This window comes from Phaenicophaeus curvirostris, chromosome 1 (assembly GCF_032191515.1).
Source record: "Phaenicophaeus curvirostris isolate KB17595 chromosome 1, BPBGC_Pcur_1.0, whole genome shotgun sequence".
Lineage (NCBI taxonomy): Eukaryota > Metazoa > Chordata > Aves > Cuculiformes > Cuculidae > Phaenicophaeus > Phaenicophaeus curvirostris.
Genome location: NC_091392.1, coordinates 42,659,920 through 42,670,968, shown reverse-complemented (window position 1 = coordinate 42,670,968; position 11,049 = coordinate 42,659,920). Strand labels below are relative to the sequence as shown.

The 11,049-nt window shown below is 48.3% G+C and overlaps 2 protein-coding genes across 3 annotated transcripts in view; one reads left to right on the top strand and one right to left on the bottom strand.

The window, feature by feature from the left end:
* Nucleotides 1-11,049, bottom strand: part of MRTFA (myocardin related transcription factor A) — a 506,306-nt gene that overhangs the window by 391,612 nt on the left and 103,645 nt on the right. The gene's annotated exons all lie outside the window — the stretch shown is intronic.
* SGSM3 (small G protein signaling modulator 3) overlaps nt 2,534-11,049 on the top strand; it is a 30,493-nt gene continuing 21,977 nt past the window's right edge. For both annotated transcript variants that reach the window (XM_069855459.1, XM_069855441.1), the window contains exon 1: nt 2,534-2,732. The gene's annotated coding sequence lies outside the window, so the exon portion shown is untranslated. The remainder of the gene's footprint in view (nt 2,733-11,049) is intronic.

Below are 11,049 nucleotides of genomic sequence, written 5' to 3'. Positions count from 1 at the left end.
AACACTGGTAATTTTCAAACTATTACTCAAATGGATAGCCAAGGAAGAAAACAGATGTGGAAGTCATCCTTTTTTCATTCCTATTTCCTCCTTCTTTGTAGAATTTAAAAAAACAACCAACCCCGTGCCAAGAGGAGGAACAGCAAACGTTACCTTTCTCATTATCTGGAAAGAAATCTCCCTGCTTGATGGAGGCTGCCCCTGGTGAGGACTTGGACTTGTGTTCCTGAATGGCAGGGAGGAAGGTCACCCTCTTAGAAAACTGTGTTGTAATCCTTTTGGAGGCTTCAGCTGCCCTTTAGAGGAGCTTGGTTTGGGACCTTGCTTTGTTCTTCCAAGTAACAAGTGACAGGATGAGAGGAAATGCCCTCAAGTTGCACCAGGGGAGGTTCAGGTTGGATACTAGGAAAGATGTCTTTACTGACAGAGTTGTGAAGCAACTGCCCAGGGAGGTGGTGGAGTCACCATCCCTGGAGGTGTTAAAAAAAAAATGTGTAAATGTGGCACACTGGGACATGGTTTAGCTAAGGTGGGCTGACGGTTGGGCTGGATGATCTTAGAGGTCTTTTCCAACCTCAGTGATTCTTTCTTTCTTTTCAAATTCATGATGCTAGATGAATTTGGCCTCAGTTCATCCCAGTATGTATCCTGATAGCCCATATCTGCAATAGGTGCCACCAGTAAAGCAGCAGTGGGTCTGTGCCCTCCTTGGAGGGGAAATTAAACTGGACCCAAACGATGGAGAGGAACGCAGCGTCAAAAGAAGGGTGGCCAGCAGGTTGAGGGAGGCAGTTCTGCCCCTCTACTCTTTTGAGATCCCACCTGGAGCATTGTGCCCAGCTCTGGAATCCACAGCATGAGAAGGATATGGAGCTGTTGGAATGGGTTCAGAGGAGAGCTGCAAGGATGATCCGAGGGCTGGAGCACCTCTGCTGTGAGAACAGGCTGAGAGGGTTGGGGTTGTTCAGCCTGGAGAATCACAGAATCACTAGGTTGGAAAAGACCCCCAGGATCATCAAGTCCAACCATTCCTATCTGCCACTAAACCATGGCCCTTAGCACCTCATCCACGCATCCCTTAAACTCCTTCAGGGAAGGTCACTCAACCACCTCCCTGGGCAGCCTCTGCCAGTGCCCAATGACCCTTTCCGTGAAAAATTTTTTCCTTATGTCCAGCCTGAACCTCCCCTGGCGGAGCTTGAGGCCATTCTCTCTCGTCCTGTCCCCTGTCACTTGGATGAAGAGGCCAGCCTCCTCCTCTCCACAACCTCCTTTCAGGTAGTTGTAGAGAGCAATGAGGTCTCCCCTCAGCCTCCTCCTCTCCAGGCTGAACAACCCCAGTTCCCTCAGCCGCCCCTCGGAAGATGTGTTCTCCAACCCCCTCACCAGCCTGGAGAAGGCTGAGGGGAGACCTCTGGGCAGTTTCCAGCACCTGAAGGGGCTACAAGAAAGCTGGGGAGGGACTTTTGACAAGAGCATGGAGTGATAGGATGAAGGGGAATGTCTTTAAATCAGAAAGGGGTGGATTTAGACTAGACATAAGGAGGAATTTCCTCACAGTGAGGGTGGTGAGGCGCTGGCACAAGTTGCCCAGGGAAGCTGTGGCTGCCCCATCCCCGGAGGTGCTCAAGGCGAGGTTGGCTGGGCCCTTGGGCAGCCTGGGCTGCTGGGAGGCGTCGGCGCCCGCGGTAGCTGCTTGGGGTTGGGGCTCCCCCCAGCCCCGTCCTCCCCGCCTTCCCAGCGCGCCCCGCGCCGGCCACGCGCATGCGCCGGGAGCGCGAGCGGCGGTGAGTGGGGAGGGGGCGCCTCGTGCTGCTCGCGCCCCGTATCCCCCCGCGCGCCCCCCCCGGGGCTCCGTGTGGGGCGGGGGTCGCTGCCCGCTCTCCCCTCCCCGGGCTGGGGGGGCTCCGGGTCTCTCGCGTCCTGCCCTGCTCCTGCCTCAGCCCGCGCGGTGGCGTGGGGCACCTTCTCTCCGTGGGCTCTGCCTGCTCTGGGCTTTGCTCTCCTTCCCGCAGCCATCCCTGCTCCCTGGGGTCTCCTTCCCGCAGCCATCCCTGCTCCCTGGGGTCTCCTTCCCTCAGCCACCCCTGCTCCCTGGGGTCTCCCTCCTTCAGCCACCCCTCCTCCCTGGGATCTGCCTTTCCCATAACCAGCCTCCTTTCCCTCTCCTGCCTCTCCCATAACCAGCCTTCTCTCCTCTCCTGCCTCCTCTCCCTCTCCTGCCTCTCCCATAACCAGCCTCCTCTGCCTCTCCTACCTCCTCTGCCTCTCCTACCTCCTCTGCCTCTGCTCTTCCCCCCCTCTGCTCTTCCCCCCCTCTGCTCTTCCCCCCCTCTGCTCTTCCCCCCCTCTGCTCTTCCCCCCCTCTGCACTCCCCCTCCTCTGCTCTCCATGGCTCTGACTCTCAGGTGCTCCTGTTTGTCCAGCTCTGCCATCCCTACTCCCTCTCCCTGCCTCTGTCTTTCCCAGAGGTGCCCCAGAGGAGGGGGCTGGGGGCAAGGAACGGTCACGAAGCAGTAATGGGACTGTGTTGCTATCATAAATAGACATGCTGCAGGCCCTGCGATTGCCAGCTGCAATGAATGATAGGAGGAAGTCGGGAGACGAACGTAATTCCTTGTACCTTGCTGATGTAAATTCAAGGGAGCGAAGAACCAGCATGACACAGATTTAAATCTCTTTGCAGGCGGTGGCTGTGGGCTCCAGACAGCTGGCGTCTCTTCACAGAGCCGGTAAGGGTTGGACAGGAAAATTTTCATCCTTGTGTTTGCCTTTCTTCCCTCTGAATTTTTTGAAGGTTGTCTGAATTTAGCAGGTATTTTCCTTCTAAACAAGCAGATTTCGGTGTTGATGTGTGGGGTTTTTTTTATGTGATGTCATAGCTTCCTGCTTCAGGATGTCTCAGCCTTACTCTGCATGGCTTGCTGTGATGTATGGGTAGAGGGGAAGGGTGGGAATAAAGTAGCAGAAGTGGATTAAGGAAATGCAAGATCCTTTAGTGCATATAGGTGGGAGACAGTGCTTCTGTTTGTCTTGCTGGAATTAGGAACAGGAGCTGTTCAGTAGGGAGAGGCTGGATCGTAAAATCGCTCAAGAAAGAGCTACCAGCCCAGCAGGAGGAGAGGGGCACTGCTGTGCATGCTTTTGCCAAGATGATGATCAGAATACAGTGATTTGCTGGATAATCTGAATTCTAGAGTAGTTTTTCAGCTGCTTCAGAGTCTGGAAAGAAACAGTCACTGGAAAGAAGATCGATTTCATTGTGTATTTCCGGATCCACACACTGCGTGTGGCTTTCCCTCTATAGAAACAAGGCTGGATTCCTATCCTGGAGAATTCATGAAGTAAAAGGGAAGGAAGAATATGAGAAAAGGCACAACATGTAATTACGGAGGTCAGGGTGGGGACTGCTTGTGTCATACATTAATATAAAGCTTTGTTAATTTTGTATTTAACAGGTAAATGACAGGTGTCCCCTTTGGTCATTCCTGTTTGGGATGACGTTTTGATGATGTGTCTCGATAATCTCGGGGAGATGTCAGTCATAGCCCAGGCTGCCCACGCACTTCCTCTGAAGAAGGGTGACAGGAATATATGAGGGGCAGCAGAGAGGAGGGGCATATTTCTGGAGGGAGTGCAGTGGCAAGGGAATGATAGAGTTAATATCTGCTAGTGAGATGAGGGAAGGACTGGGCACCTACTCAGGACTGAGATGATTCTCCAGGTCTTTGATTTCTGCTGGTGTCATTCAGGTTTTTCTTCTTCACTGTGCTTTTAACCTGTTGCTTGCTTTCCTGCAAGGTGTTATCTTTTCTGAGTGCTAGTGTTCTAAAGGACCTTGATATCTTAAAAGATAGGCAGTAATTCAAATATTTAGCTTCAAAAAAACATCTCTTACCTGAGGTGGCACAGTAACAGCAGAGATGATTGGTTAAGGGATCTGTATGAAATGAACTGCCAGTTTCCAATCCATTCTTAGTGAATTGGTTTGTGTGTTGGACAATTGCTTACCATGTTTGGTGTTCAGGAAGCTTTAACAGGGAATCACTGCGTTCATTCCTCCCAAGTGATACTGTACTTGAGGATTGGAACTGTCTTAGAACTGATTGGGGTGATGTCAGTCTTCCTGGCTGTTCATTGCAAACTTCTCACCAAAACCCGAGAAGGAAAGAAAACTTGAGAAAATAAAGTTGAAATACTCTAGCATTTAATCTTCAGTGATAAAGATACATAAAGCTTCCACAGGGTGACTATCTGGGAGCAGCAGAAAAAATCCCACTTGCCAGCTGTGTTACTGTTGACACCAGGTGGGGAAGAGGAGGATGTTGTTCTGCATTTGTTTTGTCTCTGAGGAAGTCTCAGCTTTTTTTGAACTGAAGTGCAACAAGTTGGATAGGTAACAGAACAATTCTGTTTCTGGCTTAAGCAAAAAAATACCTTCAGGAGAAATGGAAACACGTTTGTTTAATGAGATAGGAGAAAAGGAGGATAGCATATTGGTGTAAGTATGACTATAAAAACCATTGTCACTGCCCAGTCAGTGCTGTATTTCTTGGCTGGGAAGTACTTGATGATTCAGAGATGAGAGAAAATGTCCATAACCCAACAGCCCTTTTGTTCTGGAGAAGAAATCTGCCTTATCTCTGGAAAAAGGAAATATTGGAGGGGTTCTATTGATTTTTTTTTTACAAATGTTAATGATCATTGTGTATTTTGCGTTTTTCCTTTGAGTTACCCTTGCCTATAAGTTTCTGCAGGAGCAAGATCTAAATGGTCTTAACGTGACATGCTACATAAGAGCTTTGCAAACAGTCCTGAGAGGTGCTTTGGGCGTTAGCTGCCTCTTCAGAAAGAGAGAGCTCTGAAGAATTAAAATCTTGAGTGCTGTGGGATATGCTTTCCTTAAAAAGCCATTTTCTGGAGCCAGATGAAGTGACAGCTGCTTAGATGCCTGCTGGGTGAATCTGATAGGTTTTTGCTAATACTAGAGCTAATAATAACACAGCAGAGCTACAGGAGAGTGACCTGACCTGAATCTTGCCTTTCTTCCTCCTCAGCGAGACAGTGGCAAACCACGACAGCTAAAGCTGAATAGGAGTGTCGTATAAAAGGCCTCATAATATCCGTCTTTAAATAACTGTCAGTAGTGTTTTTCAACCTTTCTTTAATTTTGGTATAACCCTGCATCTCTAACAGAAATATTTCCTTTCAAAGTTCTGTATAGGGAACAGAACAGGACAATTGTCATTGCCTCCCACGGGCATCTCATACATAGCTTGCAGAAGTTCATGGACCAGTAGGTAAAAACCACTTCTGGAGAACTTTGGGAAAGATGGGTTTCTGTAGAGTTCTGCAGAAGCGCCCTGGTCCTGCACCATGATGATTTGGGTGAAAGTGCCCGTTTATTGTGTAGAAATGGATTTTTATGGAATAAGTGTTTGGCGCCCCCTTAGACACTAATCAGAAACTTTTGGATTATATTTGCATAGTGGTGTATAATATGGAATCGCCGTCACCCGAAGCCTTGAAGATTAGGGTGATTGCAGATCTGCCTTTTGGCACACATGGGTTTTCTTCCCTTTCCTTGGGAGCAATGAGAGTGGACACCTTGCTAGTTTGCATCCCAGCCTTTTTTCCCCATCCTCATTTAATGCAGATTAAATAAAACAACAACTGTTGTTCCAGTGCTTGATCTATTGTAATCCTCCTGCATGAAATGGGAGAAAGAGGAAACTCCTCCTCTGATCTTAAGGGTCTCAGCCAACGAGAGGTTCTCCACAGCAGTGCAGTTCATGCTTAGCAGGTACTAAGTGCCTAAGGCTGTGTGAGGGTAGGCACCCTCTGCATTCCAGGGCTAAAAGTGTGGTAGCTTGTGTTGGCAACAGAGGGGATCGTCAGAGCTGTAAGTAAGTTTGCTTCTGGTTTGGGTTTTTGTTTCATGAGCCACATGGGGGGAGATTTTGTTATCTCCAGGTTTTAGATGTAAGAGCTTCAGACTTCTCAAGTTATGTCCTGCATAAACCATCAACTGTCTTCTTTGGAGCCAAACAAGTAAAAGGCAGTTCTGCTCTGAAGAGAAAATACGTGTTGATACGTAGGATATTTGCCTTCTACATGAGTAGATGTTGTGTAGAGTTTTTTATTGAGAGGCAAACTTGAGATAATTAAGTACAATCAGGAAGTCCATCCGACTCTTTCCAGTGTGTAAGCAGCAGGTGCCAGGATTCTGCTGTTTCACATCCCTATTTTCAAAGTGGAGGTGAAATGGAAAGACAAATGGAAGTTACTTGTTCTGTTCCTTCTGTTCAAACTGGAAATGGCTCAGCTACTTCAGCTCCTGTGAGGCGCTTTCTATCATTATGGCAGGCAGACTTGCTGGATGCTGATCAGTGCTGGGAGCTGATCTTTGCTATGGAAGTACCTTTTACTTACATTTCTGTGCAGAATTGCATTTCTGATGTGGCCAGGAGCCTATGGCATGTTTTATGGCAGGAAACACAGATATCCAGTTTACTTTTTGTTTCTGTTACTTGTCTCTCTAGTGGGGCCTGGGGCAATTTGGAGGAGGCGATTTGTCCCACCACACTCCAGTCCTTATATGATCCCAGCTGGTGACTGGGCAGCACCTGGAGTCCTGAGAAATGTCTCTGTGGTTGGTGGCATAATGCTGTCAGCAGCTCATCATCCTGCCTGGCTCTGCACAGCTCTCACAGCCCTCACCTTTGCTGCTTTCCAGGTCTCACATCCTCCTTTCTAGGCTTCCCATTGTTTTTATCTCTGATGTACTTTCTGTCGCGGTTTAGCCCCAGCTAAATTCAACAGCTAAAACCGAGCAGCTGGGCTCTCAGTTGCTCCCCAAACCCACCAGAGGGAAAGGGAAAATGAGAGGAAAAGAATTGCAGGTTGGATAGATAGGTGGATGGAAGGCAGGAAAGAAGGAAGGAAGGAAAGAAAGAAAGAGAATAAATATATACTAGATTCAGGAACACACGTACCTGGGATACACATTTGTCAAAAGACAAATGAGGTCCTCACTGGATATTGGCCATCAAAGAAGAGAAATTGACCCTCATCATTCCTCCATTTTATATTTTATTTTATGTGCAATGAATACTGTGTTTGTCAGGTTGGGGTCACCTGTCCTGACTGCCTATCCCTGCAGGGGTGACCTATTCTTGCCTTTTTCATTTATGGCATCCACCAGCTCGACAATGGCCTTGGTATAAGCAACTTGTAGTTCCCACTTCTAGTGAGAAACACTGCCTGAAAACATGCAGTCAGCTTTCAGAAAATAAAGTTACTTAGATGAGACTGAGCTGAAGTTGGAAAACTCATTCTGCTTTAGCTAAAACCAGAACAATCTGCTATGAGAAAGTAGGCTGAGGGCAGTTAAAGTCCCTCAACTTTTTATTCCATGTCACGTGGTAGAAAGCGAGCGTGGGGGCTGCCACCTCAGCACCTCCCTTCTGAGTTTGTGGTGTGTTGCTCAACACCCAGAGCAGCATGAGGCTGGTTGTGGTTTGTAACCCTTAAACAGGTAGTTGCTGGAATGACCCAGGTTCACCAACACCATGTGGGCTTCTTAACCAGGAGCTGGTGTGTGTTGGTGTCCACGTGGGATTCTGCATCACTTAAAAAGTCAGGATGTGAGTGGCAGGAATTACCTGTGTCTTGTCTGCCCCGTGGCCAGGTGTGCTTTTGTGCTTTGCTCACTTACATACTTGTGGTTACAAAGCTGGAGTTCTCTTCTGACTGTACGCGTGCACAGCAAATATTGACTCGTGGGACAAATGGCATTTGCAGCTCCAGGATATGCCTTTGCCTGACCTGAAAGGGAAACCCATGGGGGAAGGGAAAGCCGAGGGCTTCTTGCTGGGAACTCCCCTTCTGCATTTCCTTGGGCAGGTCAGGACTTTAATTAGGAAAGCAAATTTCCCGGGTGTGAGAGGACAGAACTGAACCGCCTGATGCAGGGTCTGATTTTTTTCTGATTTCTGAGAGAGGAAGAGTTGATCTGAATGTTAAATTGGATGCAATCCATGTGGGATTTTAAAAGCTGAGCTGTAAGAAGCTTCTAGAACTACACCTCAGTGTGTGGCCTCTTGATGGGTACTGTGGCTTTGCAATTGCTTTTCTTTCTTCCAAAACATATTGACACATGCTGGAAAAATAGCACAGCAGGCTTTAGGCAATCCAGGAGCCTCCTGGAGCGCCTTGAAGATAACTTCTTAATCCAGCTAATAGGGACCTCCACCTAAGGGGATGCAATACTGGACCTGATGGTCACTAATACAAGCGAGCCCATCCGTGACATTAGGATTGGAGGCAGCCTGGGCTGCAGTGATCACGCACTGCTGGAGCTCAAGGTGCTGAGGGATATGGGGCGAGTGAGAAGTAGAGTCAGGAACCTAAATTTCAGAAAAGCAGACTTCCAGCTCTTCAAGGAGTTACTCAGTAGGAGCCCCTTGGGGACAAGGGAGCAGATCAGAGCTGACAGATATTTAGGAATGCTTTCCGTGAGGCATAAGAGCGCTCAGTCCCCAGATGTAGGAAATCAGGCAGGGAAGGGAAGAGACCAGCGGGGCTGAGTCAAGACCTGCTGTTCAAACTCAAGAACAAGAGGGAACTGCACAGGCAGTGCAAGCAGGGACAGGGAACCTGGGAAATATATAGGGATACTGCCTGGTTGTGTAGGGAGGGGGTCAGGAAGGCAAAGACACAGCTGGAGCTGAACTTGGCAAGGGAAGTGAAGACCAACAAAAAGGGGTTTTACAGGTACATCAATCAGAAGAGGAAGGTTAAAGAGAATGTACCCCCAATGATGATTGAAAATGGTGACCTTGTATCAACAGATGAGGAAAACGCTGAGGTACTCAACAACTTTTTTGCCTCAGTCTTCACTGACAACCGCTCTCCTCACCCCTCCTGGGTCATGGGACAACAAGGTGGTGGCCAGGGTGTAAACTCCCTGCCACTGTAGAGGAGCATCAGGTTCATGACCACCTGAGGAACCTGAACATATATAAGTCTATGGGGCCTGATGAGATGCACCCCAGAATCTTGAAGGAATTGGCCAATGTGGTTGTCAAGCCACTCTCCATGATATTTGAAAAGTTATGGCAATCCGGAGAAGTCCCTGGTGACTGGAAGAAAGGTAACATTGTGCCCGTTTTTAAAAAGGTTAGAAAAGATGACCATGGGAACAACCGACCTGTCAGCCTCACCTCCGTTCCTGGGAAGATCATGGAACAGTTCCTCCTAGAAGCTATGCTAAAGTACATGGAGGATAGGGAAGTGATTAATGGCAGCCAGCACGGCTTCACCAGGGGCAAGTCCTGTCTGACCAATCTAGTGGCATTTTATGATGGGGTAACCAAAGTAGTGGATACTGGAAAAGCAATGGACGTGATCTGTCTGGACTTCTGTAAAGCCTTTGACATGGTCCCCCACAACATCCTGCTCTCTAATTTGTAGAGATATGGATTTGATGGGTGGACTGTTCGGTGGATAAGAAACTGGTTGGAGAGTTGTAGTCAGAGAGTAGTGGGCAATGGCTCAAAGTCCAGATGGAGATCCATGACAAGTGGTGTCTCTCAGGGGTCTGTACTGGGACCTGTGCTGTTTAATATCTTCATCAATGATATTGACAGCGAGATTGAGTGCAACTTCAGCAAGTTTGCTGTTGACACCAAGCTGAGTGATGTAGTTGCCACACTGGAAGGATGGGATGTCATCCAGAGGGACCTGGACAGGCTGGAGAAGTGGGGCTGTGAGAACCTCATGAGGTTCAACAAGACCTAGTGCACGGTCCTACACCTGGGTTGAGGCAATCCCTGATTTCAATACAGGATGGGGGATGATGTGATTGAGAGCAGCCCTGCAGAGAAGGACTTGGGGGTGCTGGTCTATGAGAAGCTCAACATGAGCCAGCAATGTGCATTCGCAGCCCGGAAGTCCAACCGTATCCTGGGCTGCATCAAAAGAAGCGTGGCCAGCAGGTTGAGGGAGGCTTCACCTGAAGTATTGTGTCTAATTCTGGAATCCTCAACATAAGAAGGATATGGAACTATTGGAATAGATCCAGAGGAGGGCTACAAGGATGATCCGAGGCCTGGAGCACCTCCCATACGAGAACAGGTTGAGAGAGTTGGGCTTGTTCAGCCTGGAAAAGAGAAGGCTGAGAGGAGACGTTATAATGACCTTCCAGTACTTGAAGGGGTCCTACAAGAAAGCTGGGGAGGGACTGTTTACAAAGGCTTGTAGTGATAGGACGAGGGGCAATGGGTATAAACTGGGGAGGGGCAGATTTAGACCAGGCATAAGGAAGAATTTACTCACCATGCGAGTGGTGAGGCCCTGGCCCGGGTTGTCCAGGGAAGCTGTGGCTGCCTCATCCCTGGAATTGTTCAAGTCCAGGTTGGATGGGGCTTTGAGCAGCCTGGTCTGGTGGGAGGTGTCCCTGCCCATGGCAGGGGCATTGAAACTGGATGATCTTTAAGGTCCCTTCCAACCCGAACTATTCTATGATGCTATGATTTTTGTTAACAAAGGAAGAGAATAGAGAGCAGTGGGAACTGGAGGACAATCCACAGGTGCCAGTGATTTACTACATGCAATGTTGCTTCATGGTCAAATAAAGCGTAATGAAAGGTAGAGTTTCTCTCCATGCCATCTTACTGTCAGAGGAGGTGTTGTATACGCTGTTCCTGAAAATCACTCTAGAAAGACTTGTTACACGTGTTCTCATTTTTCTGATGATGTTCACTGATGGCTCCTGCATAGTTACTAGTCATAGTGTTTTCAGCGTGCGTTGCTTTGTGAAATGTTCATCTGCACAGTCTGGTTGCAGAAGGTACGTTGCTTTTTTGGTGGATTCTTCTTTTTTTTTTTTTGGCTAAAATCATCAGGATAAGAACACTCCTGAGAAGGAGTTTCTGTCCCCAAATAAAGATCCTACTGAAAGGTTCCTGACAGCGTCATTTCATGCCTAGCACATCCAGGCACAACCCCAGCAGGCTTAAGTGGAAACCACGTGGTGAAAGAGGCCAA